This window comes from Lolium perenne, chromosome 6 (assembly GCF_019359855.2).
Source record: "Lolium perenne isolate Kyuss_39 chromosome 6, Kyuss_2.0, whole genome shotgun sequence".
Lineage (NCBI taxonomy): Eukaryota > Viridiplantae > Streptophyta > Magnoliopsida > Poales > Poaceae > Lolium > Lolium perenne.
The window spans coordinates 86,237,543-86,258,633 of record NC_067249.2 but is presented as its reverse complement, the minus strand read 5'-3'; the positions used below and the strand labels follow the sequence as shown (position 1 = coordinate 86,258,633).

The 21,091-nt window shown below is 38.1% G+C and overlaps 1 long non-coding RNA gene across 1 annotated transcript; it reads left to right on the top strand.

The window, feature by feature from the left end:
- Positions 1-16,202: 16,202 nt before the first annotated feature.
- LOC127320775 (uncharacterized) lies at positions 16,203-20,440 on the top strand. Its single transcript, XR_007863533.1, has 3 exons — positions 16,203-16,421; positions 16,507-16,678; positions 19,101-20,440. It is a non-coding gene; the product is annotated as an uncharacterized lncRNA (long non-coding RNA).
- The last annotated feature ends 651 nt before the right edge of the window (positions 20,441-21,091 follow it).

Here is a 21,091-nt window from a genome sequence, read left to right as displayed (position 1 = left end):
ATGCTCTAAAGGTTACTTAAACATGAATGCCGAATGTTGTGGAGCTTGTTAACTCCGGCATTGAGGTGCTCTTGTAGCCCTACACAACGAATGGTGTTCATTATCAAACAAGAGTATATGTAGCACAAAGGAAGAGAACTTATTTATTTATGTGATCAATGTTGAGAGTGTCCACTAGTGAAAGTATGATCCCTAGGCCTTGTTTCCAAATACTACAAACACCGCTTGTTTACTGTTCTACTGCATGTTTACTTCCTGCAATATTACTACCATCAACTGCACGCCAGCAAGCACTTTTCTGGGCCGTTACTACTGCTCATATTCATTCATACCACTTGTATTTCACTATCTCTTCGCCGAACTAGTGCACCTATACATCTGACAAGTGTATTAGGTGTGTTGGGGACACAAGAGACTTCTTGTATCGTGATTGCAGGGTTGCTTGAGAGGGATATCTTTGACCTCTTCCTCCCTGAGTTCGATAAACCTTGGGTGATCCACTTAAGGGAAACTTGCTGCTGTTCTACAAACCTCTGCTCTTGGAGGCCCAACACTGTCTACAAGAATAGAAGCACCCGTAGACATCAAGCACTTTTCTGGCGCCGTTGCCGGGGAGGAAAGGTAAAAGGCACTCATACTCCGGTCCCAGGTAACTAAGTACTTTTCTGTTGCCGTTGTGTGTGCGCTCGAAGCTATTTCCTTTAGATTCTGCAATTGCATCTTTTTGTCTCTTGTTTTACACTAGTAAGGCTTAATGGAAGATAACAACAAAATGAGAGATCTTTATGAACTTTATCTTGAATTAGGACATGATGTGTTTGAAGAGAAAATTAAAAAACCCATGGAACTTATGCATGCTAATGGGAATGTTATTAGTATGAATGCTTTGAACACCATTGTTTCTAATGATATGGAAGAATTTAAGCTTGGGGAGGTCGGTTTTGATGAAAATGATCTCTTTAGCCCTCCGGGTATTGAGGAGAAAGTTTATGTTGATTATGATATGCCTCCCATATATGATGATTATAATGATAGTGGTCTTTTGGTGCCGCCTACTATGGAGGATAAGTTTAATTATGATTACAATATGCCTCCTATATTTGATGATGAGAATAATAATGATAGCTACTTTGTTGAATTTGCTCCCACTACAACTAATAAAATTGATTATGCTTATGTGGAGAGTAATGATACTTTTATGCATGTGAATAAGAATGCTTTATGTGATACTTATATTGTTGAGTTTGTTCATGATGCCACTGAAAGTTATTATGAGAGAGGGAAACATGGTTATATGCATCTTAATAATGTTAAGTTTCCCCTCTTTATGTTGAGAATTGTGAAGTTACTCTTATTTTATCTTGCTATGCTTGTCACTTTGTTCTTCATGAATTTATTTGTGTACAAGATTCCTTTTCATAGGAAGTGGGTTAGACTTAAATGTGTTTTGAATTTGCTTCTTGATGCTCTCTTTTGCTTCAACTCTTATTTCTTGCGCGAGCATCATTAAAATTGTTGAGCCCATCTTAATGGCTATAAAGAAAGCACTTCTTGGGAGATAACCCATGTGTTTATTTTACTACAGTACTTTTGTTTTATATTTGAGTCTTGGAAGTTGTTACTACTGTAGCAACCTCTCCTTATCTTTATTTTATTGCATTGTTGTGCCAAGTAAAGTCTTTGATAGTAATGTTGATACTAGATTTGGATTACTGCGCAGAAACAGATTTCTGTCTGTCACGAATTTGGGTAGGGTTCTCTGTAGGTAACTCAGAAAAATCTGCAAATTTACGTGCGTGATCCTCAGATATGTACGCAACTTTAATTCAATTTGAGCTTTTTCATCTGAGCAAGTTAAGTGCCTCTGTAAAATTCGTCTTTACAGACTGTTCTGTTTTGACAGATTCTGCCTTTTATTTCGCATTGCCTCTTTTGCTATGATTGGATGGATTTCTTTGTTCCATTGACTTCCAGTAGCTTTGGGCATTGTCCAGAAGTGTTAAAAATGATTGTGTCACCTCTGAACATGTGAAATTTTGATTATGCACTAACCCTCTAATGAGTTTGTTTCGAGTTTGGTGTGGAGGAAGTTTTCAAGGGTCAAGAGAGGAGGATGATATACTATGATCAAGAAGAGTGAAGAGTCTAAGCTTGGGGATGCCCGTGGTTCATCCCTGCATATTTCAAGAAGACTCAAGCATGTAAGCTTGGGGATGCCCAAGGCATCCCCTTCTTCATCAACAATTTATCAGGTTTCTTCTCTTGAAACTATATTTTTATTCGGTCACATCTTATGTACTTTACTTGGAGCGTCTGTTTGATTTTATTTTTGTTTATGTTTGAATAAATTTATGCTTGTGTGGGAGAGAGACACGCTCCGCTTTTTCATATGAACACTGGTGTTCTTAGTTCTATCTTTAATGTTCATGGCGGAGTTGCAAACCGTTTCGTTAATTGCTATTTGGTTGGAAACAAGAAAATGCTTCATGTGGTAATTGGTATAATGTCTTGAATAATTTGATACTTGGCAATTGTTGTGCTCATATAGATCATGTTTAATCTCTTGCATCATGTACTTTGCACCTATTAATGAAGAACTACATAGAGCTTGTTAAAATCTGGTTTGCATGATTGGTCTCTCTAAGTCTAGATATTTTCTGGTTAAGGTGTTTGAACAACAAGGAGACGATGTAAAGTCTTATAATGCTTATAATATGTTCATATGTGAGTCTTGCTGCACCGTTTTATACTTGAGTTTGCTTCAAACAACCTTGCTAGCCTAGCCTTGTATTGAGAGGAATTCTTCTCGTGCATCCAAATCCTTGAGCCAAAAACTATGCCATTTGTGTCCACCATACCTACCTACTACATGGTATTTCTCTGCCATTCCAAGCAAATACTTCATGTGCTACCTTTAAACAATTCAAAAGCTATTATCTCTTATTTGTGTCAATGTTTTATAGCTCATGAGGAAGTATGTGGTGTTTTATCTTTCGATCTTGTCATTTACTTTTGACAGACTTTCACAATGGACTAGTGGCATATCTGCTTATCCAATAATTTTGCAAAAAGAGCTGGCAACGGGGTTCCCAGCCCCAATTAATTAACCTTCATTAATAATTCTCTTCACATGTTTTGTTCTAATTCATCAGTAAGCAACTTAATTTTGCAAATAGACACTCCTTCATGGTATGTGATTGTTGGAAGGCACCCGAGGATTCGGTTAGCCATGGCTTGAGAAAGCAAAGGTTGGGAGGAGTGTCATCTAAAAAATAAAAAAATATAAACTAAACTAAAGTACATGTGTAAACAAAGAGAAGAGGGATGATCTACCTTGCTGGTAGAGATAACGTCCTTCATGGGAGCCGCTCTTGAAAGTCTGGTTGACGAGGTAGTTAGAGTACCCGCTACCATTCGTTGACAACAACAAACACCTCTCAAAACTTTACTTTTATGCTCTCTATATGATTTCAAAACTTAAAAAGCTCTAGCACATGATTTAATCCCTGCTTCCCTCTGTGAAGGGCCTATCTTTTACTTTATTGTTGAGTCAGTTTACCTACTTCTTTCTATCTTAGAAGCAAACACTTGTGTCAACTGTGTGCATTGATTCTTACATGTTTACCTATTGCATTTGTTATATTACTTTATGTTGACAACTATCCATAAGATATACATGTTACAAGTTGAAAGCAATTGCTGAAACTTAATCATCCTTTGTGTTGCTTCAATGCCTTCTACTAAGAATTTATTGCTTATGAGTTAACTGTTATGCAAGTCTTATTGATGCTTGTCTTGAAAGTACTATTCATGAAAAGTCTTTGCTATATGATTCAGTTATTTACTCATTGTCTTCATCATTGCTTCGAATCGCTGCATTCATCTCATATGCTTTACAATAATGTTGATCAAGATTATGTTGGTAGCATGTCACTTAAGAAATTATCATTGTTATCGTTTACCTACTCGAGGGCGAGCAGGAACTAAGCTTGGGGATGCTTGATACTTCTCAAACGTATCTATAATTTCGTATGTTCCATGCTAGTTTTATGACATTACCTACATGTTTTGTTCACACTTTATATCGTTTTGATGCGTTTTCCGGAACTAACCTATTGACAAGATGCCGAAGTGCCAGTTCCTGTTTTCTGCTGTTTTTGGTTTCAGAAATCCTAGTAAGGAAATATTCTCGGAATTGGACGAAATCAACGCCCAGCATCCTATTTTTCCACGAAGCTTCCAGAACACCCGAGAGCCAGCAGAGGGGGGCCACAGGGCCACCAGATGATAGGGCGGCGCGGCCAGGGCCTGGGCCGTGCCCCCCTATTGTGTCACCGCCTCGTCAGCCCCCTGACTCCGCCTCTTCGCCTATTTAAGCCTCCTCGACCTAAAACCTCGACACGAAAAAGCCACGGTACGAGAAACCTTCCAGAGCCGCCGCCATCGCGAAGCCAAGATCTGGGGGACAGGAGTCTCTGTTCTGGCACGCCGCCGGGACGGGGAAGTGCCCCCGGAAGGCTCCTCCATCGACACCACCGCCATCTTCATCGCCGCTGCTGTCTCCTATGATGAGGAGGGAGTAGTTCTCCATCGAGGCTAAGGGCTGTACCGGTAGCTATGTGGTTAATCTCTCTCTCTGTACCCCAATACAATGATCTCATGAATTGCCTTGCATAATTGAGATCCATATGATGAGCTTTGTATCACTATTAGTCTATGTGCTACTCTTGTGATGTTATTAAAGTAGTCTATTCCTCCTTCACGGTGTAATGGTGACAGTGTGTGCATCGTGTAGTACTTGGCGTAGGTTATGATCATAATCACTTGTAGGTTATGGAGTTAATTATTACTATGATAGTATTGATGTGATTTATTCCCCCTTAATAGTGTAAAGGTGACAGTGTGTATGCTATGTCAGTACTCGGTTTAAATTGCAAAGATCTATTATGCTCTAAAGGTTACTTAAACATGAATGTCGAATGTTGTGGAGCTTGTTAACTCCGGCATTGAGGTGCTCTTGTAGCCCTACACAACGAATGGTGTTCATTATCAAACAAGAGTATATGTAGCACAAAGGAAGAGAACTTATTTATTTATGTGATCAATGTTGAGAGTGTCCACTAGTGAAAGTATGATCCCTAGGCCTTGTTTCCAAATACTACAAACACCGCTTGTTTACTGTTCTACTGCATGTTTACTTCCTGCAATATTACTACCATCAACTGCACGCCAGCAAGCACTTTTCTGGCGCCGTTACTACTGCTCATATTCATTCATACCACTTGTATTTCACTATCTCTTCGCCGAACTAGTGCACCTATACATCTGACAAGTGTATTAGGTGTGTTGGGGACACAAGAGACTTCTTGTATCGTGATTGCAGGGTTGCTTGAGAGGGATATCTTTGATCTCATCCTCCCTGAGTTCGATAAACCTTGGGTGATCCACTTAAGGGAAACTTGCTGCTGTTCTACAAACCTCTGCTCTTGGAGGCCCACCACTGTCTACAAGAATAGAAGCACCCGTAGACATCACAACCCTACACAATGAATGGTGTTTGTTATCCAACAAGAGAGTGTTTGAGAGTAGCATTTATTTATTCAATTATGTGATCATTGTTGAGAGTGTCCACTAGTGAAAGTATGATCCCTAGGCCATGTTTCTAAGCATTGAAACACCGTTTCCAACAAGTTCTGCTACATGTTCGCTTGCTGCCATTTTTATTTCAGATTGCAATTGCTACTTATAATCATCCATATTACTTGTATTTCACTATCTCTTCGCCGAACTAGTGCACCTATACATCTGACAAGTGTATTAGGTGTGTTGGGGACACAAGAGACTTCTTGTATCTTAATTGCAGGGTTGCTTGAGAGGGATATCTCTGACCTCTACCTCCCTGAGTTCGATAAACCTTGGGTGATTCACTTAAGGGAAACTTGCTGCTGTTCTACAAACCTCTGCTCTTGGAGGCCCAACACTGTCTACAGGAATAGAAGCGTGCGTAGACATCAAGCTATTTTCTGGCGTCGTTCTTGGGAGTGTAAGGTAAAAGGTATTCACATCCTCCGACTACTAAGCTATTTTCTAGCACTGTTGTCGGTGTGTGAGTGCTCGAAGGTATCTCCTTTAGATTCTGCAATTTTATCTTTTTGTTTCTTGTTTTTATTTTTCACTAGTTAGGAATAATGGAAAACAACAAATTTAGTGAGCTTTTTAATCTTTTTCCTGAGTAAAGACATGAATTGTTTGATGCGAAAATTAAAAAACCTATGGAACCTTATTTGGATGCTAGTAGCAATGTTATTAGTATGAACGCAATTACTGCTAATGCTATGGAAAAGTCTAAGCTTGGGGAAGCTAGTTTTTATGATCTTTTTAGCTTCCCAGTTTTAGGGGAGAAAATTTGCTCTGATAATACTTTATCTCCCATATGCGATAACTCTAATGATGCTTGTGATATTCTAAATCCAACTACTGAAAGTATTCCTTTCAGGATACCTATTAAAATTGTTAAACTTGCTATGAACAATTGCTATTTTGGAGATGGGACTGTCCATCCTAGTGATCATTTACTCTTTATACATGAATTATGCGAGTTGTTCGAGAGTGCAGGTATTTCAAAGGACCAAGTTAAGAGGAAGCTATTCTCTATATCTCTCTGAAGAGGCGAAGGCTGCGGAATGGTATAAGATGCTGAAGAATGGTCAATCTATTGGTTGGGAGGAAATTGTACCTCTCTTTTATTCTAAATTTTATCCTCCTCATGAAGTGCATGTTGATAGGAATTACATTTATAACTTTTATCCTCATGATGGAGAGAGTATTTCCCAAGCATGGGGGAGATTGAAGTCACTAATGCTCAAATGTCCCATTCATGAGCTCCCCCGCAATGTTATTATTAATAATTTTTATGCAAGGCTTTCAGGACACCACAAGGATTATCTAGATGTCTGTTTGGAGGGATCTTTCACAAGCAAGGAGGTTGAAGCTAGATGGGATCTTCTTGAAAGAATTCAAAGCAATACTGAAGATTGGGAGAATGACAAAGGTAAAGAATCAGTTATAAACTACGAGTATGATTGCATTAAGTCTTTCGCTCAAACTGCTGATTTTCAAGAGCTCAGTGCTAAATATGGTCTTGATACTCAAATTATGGTCGGTTGCTATAGAGCCTTTGCTTCTCATATTAATGTTCCTAAAGAAAATTGGCACATGTATCATGAACCTTTTAAAGACATCAGCATGAAGGATGCAACTGTTATTAATAATTGCAATGAACATGCTCAAACTTCTAAAAATGCTATTTCCTTTAAGCATGTTAATTTTTGTGGAGTTCATAGACCTTGTGAAAAGAATAAAATTGAAGAAGAATATTGTATCCATCACAGGAATGAAAAAACTAGAAAGTGGTCTAGGGCTCTAGATGATCTTGGTGAAAAAGTTTGTGCCCTCTATCCTTTTGTTTGTGAACTTTGCCATATAGTGGGTCATTTTAATTTTCAATGCTCCTCCAATGATAATTCGAACCTCATGAGTGCTGCAAATTTGTATTGTGATGATGAAATCATTCCTAATCAGCATGATGAACTTAGATTATTTTTGGGGTGTGAAGAGTTATTGAGAAAAACTTCTTTGGTGGATATGAGTGCTCTTGATATTAATAGTGTCCTGCATGGGAGTCTTTCTTATTGCATTGATAATTGCCACACAAATACTTACATACAAAGTATTATAGAAGATGACACTTTGCCAAAATATGACAGACTAATATGTGTTTTGCTCTTATTAATGAAAGAGAGGTATCCTCCCAAGTTTCTTCTATTGTTTCTAATAATAAACCAGGTTATGTGGAGAAGCTTCCTTTCAAGCCTCTCCCTCCTAAAGGGGAAAAGAAGAAGAAGAAGAAGGGAACGAAGAAGAAGAAGAAGAGGGGGAATAAAAAGAAAGAGGTTACGGCATATCCCCGCGTGTATGAGATAACGATAGGTAACCGTAAGTATGTTGCCCCTAATTATTATTATGATAATGAATATGAGTACAATGATCTTCCTATGCCCTTTACCTATACTAGTGATCATGATTTGGAAGAGCACACTACTTTTGATACTGAAAATCTCTTTGGTACCGATTATGAAAGTAGTGATGTTAGCACTATCCATGTTCCCTCAAACGATGATATTGAAAGCTCTAAGCTTGGGGATGTTGTGTTTGAAGATCCTATATTTGAGACCTTTACTTTTATTGAAAATGATGATATTATATCTTCGGGCTTAGATAATCGTTATAGAGATGGCTATGACACAGGTTATAATTATCCTTATGAAACTTGTCATAGTTATGATGGGATTGCCAAAAACCATCCCCTTAGTATGCAACTTGTTTACCATGTTCAAATTCTTGATAATGATCCTGCTCCAATTACTATTAATGAGAAGAGTTTTTCTTATGCCAAAAATAATAATACTTTTATGCATATGAACCATGATAAGAATGTTTTAAGTGATGGTTATATTGTGGATGTCATCAATGATGCTACTGAAAGTTATTATGAGAGAGGGAAACATGGTTATATGCATCTTAATAATATTAAGTTTCCCCCATGTATGTTGAGAATCTTGAAGTTGCGCTTGTCTTGTCTTCCTATGCTTATTGCATTATGCTTACATGACTTGTTTATTTACAAGATTCCTTTTCATAGGAAGTGGGTTAGACTTAAAAGTGTTTCTTATTTGCTTTTGATGCTCTCTTTTACTTCAACTCTTATTTCTTGCGAGAGCATCATTAAAATTACTGAGCCCATCTTAATGGCTATAAAGAAAACACTTCTTGGGAGATAACCCATGTTTTTATTTTGCTACTGTTTTATTGTGTCTTGGAAGTTGTTACTACTGTAACAACCTCTCCTTATCATGTTTATTTCATTGTTGTGCCAAGTAAAGTCTTTGATAGGAAAGTTGATACTAGATTTGGATTTCTGCGCAGAAACAGATTTTTAGCTGTCATGAATTTGAGTTGATCTCTCTGTAGGAAACTCGTAAAATCCTGAAACAATTCATGCGTGATCCTCAGATATGTACGCAACTTTCGTTCAACTGGAGCTTTTCCATATGAGCATGTTAAATGCCTCGAAAAAATTCGTCTTTACGGACAATTCTGTTTTGACAGATTCTGCCATTTATTTTGCATTGCCCCTTTTACTGTGTTGAGTGTATTTCTTTGCTCCATTAAATTTCAGTAGCCTTGGGTGATGTCCAGAAGTGTTGGGAATGATTGTGTCTGTCACATCCCGAAATTTTATAAATTTTGGAATAAAAAATAAAAATAAATTTAATGTTTGATTGCTTGAAATCGATTGAAAATTCACAAAGAATTAAAACTTTTTAAATTTATTAACAAGTTAATTCCAAAATAGTATTTTCAAAGACTTGTGGTTTCAACGTAATTTTAAAACTAAACATATTTTAGCTTTCAAGGTTTTCAAATCCTTAATGCATTTTTATTTAAGAAAACAAAACGCTGGAAAACTCCATTTGCAAAATGTTACCAAAGTTGCCAATTAAGTCAAGTGCATATAATTATTATTTTATTTTCACAAATATATTTTAAATAGGTTCCTTGTTGTCCTAAAACACTATTTTGATTTTTACAAATTTTTATAAAGTTGTTTGCTATGTGTATGTTGAAAACTATTCACATATAGCCATGATGGTATAGTAGTAATAAAATGATATAAAATAATAATTTATAAAATTTAAATTTTTATAATTATCCTATGCTAAGAAAAATAATTTTACAAACTTATAGAAAGTTGTTTCACTCAAATCGGAATTATGAAACTCATTTTATAAAAGAAACAAGTAATAGAGAAAAAAAAAGAGAAAACGGGCCGACCAGCCGGACCGACCGGCCCAGCAGCGGCCAGGCCAAGCCCACCCGACCGACCGGCCGACTCCATCGTCGATCTCCAGTATCCGTGTTTATAAAATTTATCTTCACTTAAACATGTTTTTCTTGAGCTACACAAGTTGGAATTTTGATCCGTTTGTTTCCACGCGTTCGTAACTTCGAGGTCCACATTTTCCACCTACCTATGACTTATATAAACCCAACACCACGTCCCAGTTTTGTTTTCCCTTTGCTCTTCTCAAAATCCTAGGTCAACGAATCTTAACTCCTTGTTTTGACCACCCAAACCACCACAAATCGCTTCGGGCTCTACACGAAAGTTGTAGATCTCGTCGAGATCTTTCAATTCCGACCAATCTCATCTCTTTTCGTCCACCATACACAGATAATTTCGCATCGCAAGGCGTCAGATCTGACGAAGGGAATTCTCAATTAGTTCGTGCTCGTTCCACGAAATCAAAATTCCTTTGGTGAGTACGTAGATCTGATCATCATCTACAACTTTCATGTTAGAAGTTTTTCGAATTGAAGTACCAATTTGTCGCTCATCTACAGATCTGTTTCGAGTCAACCGGAGCCAAATCGAGTTTCAGAACGATCTCGAATCGTCATGACTTCAACACGGAAATTGTTCCTCTCTTCAAGATCTTTCAATTGCCGCAAGTCTCACCTTCTTTCGTTCATTGAGTAAGGAGAAAAACGTATTAGAAGATTCAGATCTTATAAGGTATAACTCAGATCTTGTCAAACTCATTATTCCGTTGTGAAAAGTAATTTGTGCGTTAGATAGATCTATTAATTCTATACAACTTTAATGTAGAAAGTTTTTTCCATCTGAGTAATTTTTCTGTCAACCTTTATGACATCATCATGACATCAGCATAGTCAACTCAGTCCAGTCAAAGTCAAACTACAGTCAGCGATACAGTCAATGGTCACGATCAAGCAGATCTGATCAACAAGCCATCTGATCAATGATCCGATCAGCGTCTCAGTCGAACTCGGTCAAACTCGTTTTAAATTTAAATTTTAAATGTCAGATTATGTGTCCAACTTAGAAATTCATTATAAAATCATCCAGAGGTCGAAAATTTGCAAATTTTATATCGTTGGAAAGCTTATAACCTGTAGAATCCAAAAATGCAAGAATAATGTATATGTTATGTAATAGTTTTCGAATCATAATTCAAATGATTTAATTAATCCCTTTTCACTATAAAAATTATATCAAATAATCTACTGATCCAAAATTAACAATTTTGTAGTCTTTGAAATCCTTAGAACATGTGGAACATCATGGAATTAGAAAATATGAAAGTTTTTATGTGCACAAACTTGATGCGTTCAAATTCATTCAAATCACTATTATAATCATAACTTGAGTTCTAAAAATGATTTTGGAGTGAACCCAATTGCATAGTCCTTCTTATACAGTACTCTATCCAGTAGAATTACTGTTTAGTTTAGTTGAACACCTTCATCATGCTCCATGTTCATATCTCTTCAAATTGTGTTATCCTAGTCCATGGTATTCAATTAACAAATGAGTTATTTGAGTAAATGGTGAAACTCTTAACAATAGACTTCTCTCTTGTGCAACTGTTAAGTTGAGACCACTCTAATACATAGCACATGTTTTTGAACCCTTGATATCCATTAGCATGTTTAACCCACATCTATAGCATCATTCATACATATTCAACCTTATGCCCACTTAATCTTATTGGGTTATATTGAACTATTCAATTTACAAATGAATTAATTAAGAAATTCAACATCTCACAAATCCATACCCAACCTATATGTAACTCATACTATCTTAGTAAGTGTTGTCACACTTCACCAAATAGTATTTCGAGTTGCGTCATTTGAGACTCATCTGATTTCATCACATGGATCATTTCAATTACCCCATCTTGAGTAGAAAACAACCATTGACCATAGGTTCATATCAGTCATTTTCTTCCAAGCACTTGACTTAGATAATCATTTCCTTTTTCAAGTATTTGACCCAACCATTCAATATCTCCAATTAATGTCTTGCAAGCCGTGCCTCGTGCCATATCTCCTCTATCCTTTGAGCACTAAGATAAATAAAGAATAAAATAAAATGAACAACAAACGTTTCTAAATTGTTGTCTTGTTTGATCTTATTGTTGTTGTTGAATGGTGTGTTTATGTTGTGCTATATTCTATGTTATAGTTTGTACGGAGAGGCACATATTTTGATTAAGAGAAGTGAACGCGCTTCGACTACCAAAAAGGCAAGTGACACTCAATTCCTACCTATTTTGTTATGCATTAGTGTTCTTCTCAAACTAGTATGCATGGTAGGATTTTGTTTTCGAAAATTATGCTATGCTTATCAATCCTAGTAGTGTGTAGCCATCCATGAACCCTTGCTAGGATTCTTAGTATGCCTAGCAATAACAAAATGCCACTGCTGTTTTTGATTAATCTGGATTGTGAGTATTGAGAATTAAAATTAACAACTTTAATGAATCACCTGGGTGGATTGGTTGTGTGGTGGGCGGCTGCTCAGGGCTCTGACCCTGGAGTAACCAGTGGAAGGTGGGTACCTGAGAGTGCGCATTTGAATAGTGGTTGCCCTAGACTGCACCTCTGGTTTTCACCAGGGGATCGTGCGGGGGTTTATTATCTTTAATGGTTTTAAGCCTGTGAGTTTCACTTGTGGATAGCCACCCATGATTAAAGAGATTAATATGCCGTCAATGTTTTAGATAGCTTCCAGTGCAGCCTTATGGTATTATGGGCTCTGCCGGGATTAAGTAAGTTGTGAGGTCCAACTTGTTTGATAGACAGGAAGATGTGGATTGCAACCAAATGGGTACGAGTCTATGCTAGTATGGTTGAAACCTCCTTCTGAAAGATCTTGTCTCATTCTTCTCCTGGGGAGGGTGAGTCGTAAGGTGAAAGTGCACAACCTCTCGAGAGTTAAACCTAAGATCTTAGTCGTGTCCCCGGTTATGGACAATTTGAGCTTTCTAGGCAGGGAATGTACGGAAGAATCTCATCATTGTTTTCTGAATAAGTTAAAATTTGAGTAGCAACTGTCGGATAGTACATGGGAGATGTAACCATGATACTGTTTATGACATCATTACAAGTTTTGTAAAATGTTTTGTTTTAAATAAGATGTAGGATAAAATTGGCTTTATGCAAATTTGCCTAAACTCCACTTGCCAAATATCATGTAGATAGTCATGCCCAAAACTGCCACCATATAAGTGTCATTTGCCAGTACATCATTGTACTGACCTCCATTCGTGGGGCTGCATATTCAAACGTGCAGGATTTTCTGAGGAGAAGTACGTGGTAGGATCTCGAGTCTACATTCCAACATGACTGCCTATGGCACATGAAGATGATGAAGGCTCATTGATGACTTACATTCCGTTGTGTTTGTTCTGAGCATTTGTTGAGCTAGTCCATGTGACTATGCAATTTGTAAGGTTTTACTTTACCCTCTGGATCAACGATGTAGTAATTTGATACTATTGCAATGATTACTATATTTTGTAATGTGTGTGCTATCAGTGATCCCGGGAATAGCACGATACACAAGTATCTTACCTTTATTAAAAGGTAGGGTGCTACAGAATGGTATCAGAGCATAGTGTTGCCTGTAGGATCGAGACCCTAGGTTTGGATTAGAAATAGGAAGACCCTAGGATGAAAAATTTATCTAATCCTATTTCAACCAAAAGATGTTTGCTTTGTGAACTTCTGATATTCTCACCTATTCCATCTTCAAAATAGTTTTCCTCTCACTTTAGATGACCACCTTATCTAAACTGTCAACAAGGACTGATGATGGCCATGTCCCTAAATCATGAAGAGTGATGATTCATGTGATATTCTTCGACTCCGCAAAAAGTGTTTCATGGAAGACCAATGAAGAACTTGAAGGAAGACTTCAATGCAGACTACACAATACACGAAGATACACCGACGAAGGAGAAGAGTAGAAACTTGATGCATCCAATATAGAAATAGACTAGACCACCATTAGTTTATCTTTTAGCGAACCAACGATAGAGTAACAAAGTATTGATCATACCAAATTGAGGTATGACCATACTAATTTGTTTGAGTTTGAACCATGTTGCTTGATGCTTGTTAGATGATTGTTGTTTGCCGAATTGCCTTGATCTGATGTGTTTGGGTAGGAAATCTTCTTTAGAATCTTTCTATCTATTCTCATCTATATCCAACCCAGAGAATGTTTTCTCGGCAACTCACCATGAAAACAATAGTAGTGAAACCAACCTTCATGTTCCTATCAAGATGAAGAACCGAAGAGTGCGAGATACGTAAAACCCTAGCTAGGTATCGATAGAATTTTTTCAAAACAACTCAATAATGGGGATTGAAACATTGATTCAATTCTTCGTGGAAGTTTTTATCAAACTTGTGAGGTTGACCAAGTGTTAGAATGCGAGATTCAATAAATCAATTACGGAGTAATGATTTGGGTGCAGGATGGATTGATCACCATTCCTACTACTCTTATTATTCGCTTTCGTAAAGTTGACTTTGCGAATCTAGAGAGACATACCCACACAAGAGATGTCGACGGATAAGCCTAAATCCTAGGGTAGATAAGTATTATATCCTTATAGTATGGCAAGTGATGCCAAGCGTAGGACTAACACGAGATTAATATCCAGCCACTAGATGAAGAGTGGTGGAAAGCTGCCGAAGACACCAAGAACCAAAAGATGAAAGATGTCATGAAATTTACATATCCTTGTCTCCTTATTGACCCGAAGAGTGACCCATCGATGTTAAAAGTAGTTCAACAACCAACCTTTGGATTAGAAGCCCTACTATGAAGGAAACCTATTCAACTCACCTTGGAGAGATATGTTGTTTACTATATGTGAATAACAACTACCTATTGGATTTTAACTCATAAGACATAAGCCATAGATGTTTTCAAAAGAGGGTCTGAGGTCAAGTCATATCCTCGGATGTGCCAAGTCATATCCAAAAAGAGCTTAGCCTAAACACCAGACTTAAGACTACCTACACAAATTTCATTTAAGGGTGGTAGAAGCCATACCTTTGGATTATGGATTTACATCAGATGCCGCATGAGATGGTATTTGGAGAAGGTATCAGAAGGATTTCCCCATAAGTATACTCAAGAAAAAGATAATACCCATGAGATGAGTACCCTTATATGAATGGACACAATTGATGATATGACCGCATATAGTTTAGTGTCAAGTTTTTAAATCCCAATGTTAACTTCCGAAATTCCCTCGGAGATGTTCGAAAAAGAAGCAATAGTGAGTATGAACCTATTAGAAGACCTGAACCCAAAATTTTCGTTATAACCTTTCTCAAATCTCGAGGACGAGATTTCCTTTAAGGGTGGTAGTCTGTCACATCCCGAAATTTTCTAAATTTTGGAATGAAAAATAAAAATAGGTTTAATGTTTGATTGCTTGAAATCGATTGAAAATTCACAAAGAATTAAAACTTTTTAAATTTATTAACAAGTTAATTCCAAAATAGTATTTTCAAAGACTTGTGGTTTCAACGTAATTTTAAAACTAAACATATTTTAGCTTTCAAGGTTTTCGAATCCTTAATGCATTTTTATTTAAGAAAACAAAATGCTGGAAAACTCCATTTGCAAAATGTTACCAAAGTTGCCAATTAAGTCAAGTGCATATAATTATTATTTTATTTTCACAAATATATTTTAAATAGGTTCCTTGTTGTCCTAAAACACTATTTTGATATTTACAAATTTTTATAAAGTTGTTTGCTATGTCTATGTTGAAAACTATTCACATATAGCCATAATGGCATAGTAGTAATAAAATGATATAAAATAATAATTTATAAAATTTAATTTTTTTTATTATCCTATGCTAAGCAAAATAATTTTACAAACTTATAGAAAGTTGTTTCACTCAAATCGAAATTATGAAACTCATTTTATAAAAAAACAAGTAATAGAGAAAAAAAGAGAAAACGGGCCGGACAGCCGGACCGACCGGCCCAGCAGCGGCCAGGCCAAGCCCACCCGACCGACCGGCCGACTCCATCCATCTAGGTCGATCTCCAGTATCCCGTGTTTATAAAACTTATCTTCACTTAAACGTGTTTTTCTTGAGCTACACAACTCGGAATTTAGATCCATTTATTTCCACGCGTTCGTAATTTTGAGGCCCACCTTTTTCACCGACCTATGGCTTATATAAACCCACCACCCCGTCGCAGTTTCGTTTTCCCTTTGCTCTTCTCGGAACCCTAGGTCAACGAATCTTAACTCGTTGTTTTGACCACCCAAACCACCACAAATCGCTTCGGGCTCTACACGAAAGTTGTAGATCTCGTCGAGATCTTTCAATCCCGACCAATCTCATCTCTTTTCGTCCACCATACACGGATAATTTCGCATCGCAAGGCGTCAGATCTGACGAAGGGAATTCTCAATTAGTTCGTGCTCGTTCCACGAAATCCAAATTCCTTTGGTGAGTACGTAGATCTGATCATCCTCTACAACTTTCATGTTAGAAGTTTTTCGAATTGAAGTACCAATTTGTCGCTCATCTACAGATCTGTTTCGACTCAACCGGAGCCAAATCGAGTTTCATAACGATTTCGAATCGTCATGACTTCAACACGAAAGTTGTTCCTCTCTTCAAGATCTTTCAATTGCCGCAAGTCTCATCTTGTTTCGTTCATCGAGCAAGGAGAAAAACGTATTACAAGATTCAGATCTTATAAGGTATAACTCAGATCTTGTCAAACTCATTATTCCGTTGTGAAAAGTAATTTGTGCGTTAGATAGATCTATTAATTCTATACAACTTTGATGTAGAAAGTTTTTCCATCTGAGTAAATTTTTCTGTCAACCTTTATGACATCATCATGACATCAGCATAGTCAACTCAGTCCAGTCACAGTCAAACTACGATTCAATGATCTGATCAATGATGCGATCAATGATCTGATCAGCGATACGATCAAGATCCGATCAGCGTCTCAGTCAAACTCGGTCAAACTCGTTTTAAATTTAAATTTTAAATGTGAGATTATGTGTCCAACTTAGGGCGTGTTCGGCAATCCTCTAGCTTCCCAAAATCCTCAAATCCGGCTCCATTAGCCCAACTCCGGCGTCTTGGTCGGAGCAGCAAACGTTCGGTGTAACTCCACATTTTTTGAATGGGTCGGGAGCCTGTCAGCGTGTTTGGGCTCATCCGGATGGGAGGGAAATGGCCCGCAAGAGCAGTTGTGGGCAGTTTTTTTGCGAGTCGTCTTCCTCGTGTGGCACAGATTGCCGAATCCCCTCAGTCCCTCGCCATCGAATAGCACCGCCCCTTCCCCCGGTCGACCCCCATCCATGCGCCCTCCACCAGCAAACACACCTTCGGGACAGATCCCGTCGCCGCCGTAGCCTCCCGGGAACGGCCTCGCCTAGGATTCGTGGGGGAGCGTGTGGATCGGCCCGGGCTCGGAGTTCGGAGGAGCAGGAGTACAGCGGAGGGCTTGTTGGAGACGCAGGCAGTCACGATTCGAGGTGGGAGGAGGACCCGGCGGGGCTTGTAGGGGCGCGTGTGGATCGACCCGAACTCGGGTGGAAGACCTCACCGACTGCTGGCTGGTCTTGGCTCAGGCCTAGGTCGCGGTTGTAGGTGAGGCCGGTGGAGGCGTCTCGATGCAGCGTCGGAGTGGCGTCCGGGGTAGAGGATGGAGGCAGCGGCGGGGTCCTCCCTCCTGGCGGCGCCGGTTCATGTCTCGGGAGATTGAGCAAGTCACAGACGGATATATGAGGAAGAACGAACCATTTAATCGGTATCTCACTTGGCGGTGGCAAAACAGAAGTAATTTGTCCCGCTCCGCGTTTCTCAGTTCCGTGGAATCACGAAAGGGTCGCTCCACGGTTTGTACACAAAAACAAGTCAGCTTCGCGGATCTCGCTCCGTGGAGTTGAAGTGTTCGGGTGAGCTTCACGCGTGGAGTTGGAGAAGCTGGGAGCTGGGAGGCTTCCGAACACGCCCTTAGAAATTCATTATAAAATCATCCAGAGGTCAAAAATTTGCAAATTTTATATCGTTGGAAAGCTTATAACCTGTAGAATCCAAAAATTCAAGAATAATGTATATGTTATGTAATAGTTTTTGAATCATAATTCAAATGATTTAATTAATCCTTTTTCACTATAAAAATTATATCAAATAATCAACTGGTCCAAAATTAACAATTTTGTAGTCTTTGGAATCCTTAGAACATGTGGAACATCATGGAATCAGAAAATATGAAAGTTTTTATGTGCACAAACTTGATGCGTTTAAATTCATTCAAATCACTATTCTAATCATAACTTGAGTTCTAAAAATGATTTTGGAGTGAACCCAATTGCATAGTCCTTCTTATACAGTACTCTATCCAGTAGAATTACTGTTTAGTTTAGTTGAACACCTTCATCATGCTCCATGTTCATATCTCTTCAAATTGTGTTATCCTAGTCCATGGTATTCAATTAACAAATGAGTTATTTGAGTAAATGGTGAAACTCTTAACAATAGACTTCTCTCTTGTGCAAATGTTAAGTTGAGACCACTCTACTACATAGCACATGTTTTTGAACCCTTGATATCCATTAGCATGTTTAACCCACATCTATAGCATCACTCATCATATTCAACCTTATGCCCACTTAATCTTATTGGGTTATATTGAACTATTCAATTTACAAATGAGTTAATTAAGAAATTCAACATCTCACAAATCCATACCCAAGCCTATATGTAACTCATACTATCTTAGTAAGTGTTGTCACACTTTACCAAATAGTATTTCGAGTTGCGTCATTTGAGACTCATGTGATTTCATCACATGGATCATTTCAATTACCCCATCTTGAGTAGAAAACAACCATTGACCATAGGTTCATATCAGTCATTTTCTTCCAAGCACTTGACTTAGATAATCATTTCCTTTTTCAAGTATTTGACCCAACCATTCAATATCTCCAATTAATGTCTTGCAAGCCGTGCCTCGTGCCATATCTCCTCTATCCTTTGAGCACTAAGATAAATAAAGAATAAAATAAAATGAACAACAAACGTTTCTAAATTTTTGTCTTGTTTGATCTTATTGTTGTTGTTGAATGGTGTGTTTATGTTGTGTTATATTCTATGTTATAGTTTGTACGGAGAGGCACATATTTTGATTAAGAGAAGTGAACGCGCTTCGACTACCAAAAAGGCAAGTGACACTCAATTCCTACCTATTTTGTTATGCATTAGTGTTCTTCTCAAACTAGTATGCATGGTAGGATTTTGTTTTCGAAAATTATGCTATGCTTATCAATCCTAGTAGTGTGTAGCCATCCATGAACCCTTGCTAGGATTCTTAGTATGCCTAGCAATAACAAAATGCCACTGCTGTTTTCGATTAATCTGGATTGTGAGTATTGAGAATTAAAATTAACAACTTTAATGAATCACCTGGGTGGATTGGTTGTGTGGTGGGCGGCTGCTCAGGGCTCCGACCCTGGAGTAACCAGTGGCAGGTGGGTACCCGAGAGTGCGCATTTGAATAGTGGTTGCCCTAGACTGCACCTCTGGTTTTCACCAGGGGATCGTGCGAGGGTTTATTATCTTTAATGGTTTTAAGCCTGTGAGTTTCACTCGTGGATGGCCACCCATGATTAAAGAGATTAATATGTCATCCATGTTTTAGATAGCTTCTAGTGCAGCCTTATGGTATTATGGGCTCTGCCGGGATTAAGTAAGTTGTGAGGTCCAACTTGTTTGATAGACAGGAAGATGTGGATTGCAACCAAATGGGTAAGAGTCTATGCTAGTATGGTTGAAACCTCCTTCTGAAAGATCTTGTCTCATTCTTCTCCTGGGGAGGGTGAGTCGTAAGGTGAAAGTGCACAACCTCTCGAGAGTTAAACCTAAGATCTTAGCCGTGTCCCCGGTTATGGACAATTTGAGCTTTCTAGGCAGGGAATGTACGGAAGAATCTCATCATTGTTTTCTGAATAAGTTAAAATTTGAGTAGCAACTGTCGGATAGTACATGGGAGATGTAACCATGATACTGTTTATGACATCATTACAAGTTTTGTAAAATGTTTTGTTTTAAATAAGATGTAGGATAAAATTGGCTTTATGCAAATTTGCCTAAACTCCACTTGCCAAATATCATGTAGATAGTCATGCCCAAAACTGCCACCATATAAGTGTCATTTGCCAGTACATCATTGTACTGACCTCCATTCGTGGGGCTGCATATTCAAACGTGCAGGATTTTCTGAGGAGAAGTACGTGGTAGGATCTCGAGTCTACATTCCAACATGACTGCCTGTGGCACATGAAGATGATGAAGGCTCATTGATGACTTACATTCCGTTGTGTTTGTTCTGAGCATTTGTTGAGCTAGTCCATGTGACTATGCAATTTGTAAGGTTTTACTTTACCCTCTGGATCAACGATGTAGTAATTTGATACTATTGCAATGATTACTATATTTTGTAATGTGTGTGCTATCAGTGATCCCGGGAATAGCACGATACACAGGTATCTTACCTTTATTAAAAGGTAGGGTGCTACAGTGTCCTTGCTGAACATGTGAATTTTTGATTATGTACTAACCCTCTAATGAGATTGCTTTGAGTTTGGTGTGAAGGAAGTTTTCAAGGATCAAGAGAGGAGGATGATATGATATGATCAAGAAGAGTGAAAAGTCTAAGCTTGGGGATGCCCCCGTGGTTCATCCCTACATATTTCAAGAAGACTCAAGCGTCTAAGCTTGGGGATGCCCAAGGCATCCCCTTCTTGATCAACAACTTATCAGGTCACCTCTATTGAAACTATATTTTAATTCCATCACATCTTATGTGCTTTACTTGGAGCGTCTGTGTGCTTTTATTTTCGTTTTGTTATTTTCATTCTCTGAATAAATCGGATCCTAACATGCTTGTGTGGGAGAGAGACACGCTCCGCTTTTTCATTTGAACACTTGTGTTCTTAGTTTTATTTTTAATGTTCATGGCAAAAGGTGAAAGCCGCTGCACTTATTGCTATTTGGTTGGAAACAGAAAATGCTTCATGTGGTAGTTGGTATATTGTCTTGAATAATTTGATACTTGGCAATTGTTTTGAGCTCTCAAGTAGATCATGTTTAAG